Source organism: Rhagoletis pomonella, unplaced genomic scaffold (assembly GCF_013731165.1).
Source record: "Rhagoletis pomonella isolate Grant_MI unplaced genomic scaffold, Rhpom_1.0 Rhpom_scaffold_22152, whole genome shotgun sequence".
Taxonomy (NCBI): Eukaryota; Metazoa; Arthropoda; class Insecta; order Diptera; family Tephritidae; genus Rhagoletis; species Rhagoletis pomonella.
Window position 1 is genome coordinate 1,437 of NW_023480662.1, and position 694 is coordinate 2,130.

General features: G+C 29.8%; 1 long non-coding RNA gene across 1 annotated transcript; it reads left to right on the forward strand.

Annotated features, from left to right (window-relative positions):
- The first annotated feature begins 266 nt into the window (after nt 1-266).
- On the forward strand, nt 267-670 carry LOC118732551. The gene is made up of 3 exons (XR_004992148.1): nt 267-286; nt 352-533; nt 593-670. It is a non-coding gene; the product is annotated as an uncharacterized LOC118732551 (long non-coding RNA).
- The last annotated feature ends 24 nt before the right edge of the window (nt 671-694 follow it).

The window sequence follows — 694 nt, forward strand, 5'->3', positions numbered from 1 at the left end:
AAAATACGCTATGTCCAAGAAAATGAAGAGAATGGAAAACGTAGCAACACCGTGTAAGTTTTATTGTTAATGACTTTTATATACACATAAAATTCAAATATGTATATACAAATGTACTATTCCATGCAGATAAAAAAACAGTTCCAGCTTGCGAGAGTTGCAAATTCTTAGTGGAGGGATTGAAAACGTTGCAAGGTAAATTAATTTATGGGTATACAAAGAATGTTTCCCAAATAATATTTTTTTTTTTCAGAAACCGTGGAAAATTTAAAAAAAGAATTTAATTGTAAGAATCTTTTCATGTTGTATTTTACAGCAATTTATTTAAACTATTATTTTATGTCTTTATAGCAACCGTATCTATTCAAAATGATGCTGTGATGTCTGCTCTTGCTCAACAAAAAATTATATTGGAGAAGTTAGTTCGGCAAGATAACGTGCTTACTTCAGTAAAGCAATACTTTCCGATAAAAACCACTGAGGACCTGAATACAATAGAATCCAAAATTTTTCCCGAAAACACTCATTTGTTTGTAAGTAATAACTTTGTAAATATAATGGTAGACTTAATAATTATTAATATATTCGCCAGATTACCACTATGAGGACAGTATTAAACCATTCGGTGATGAAAAACTTAAGATATGTGTTGACAACCGAAATCATAATGACTTATAACATAGACGGGACACAC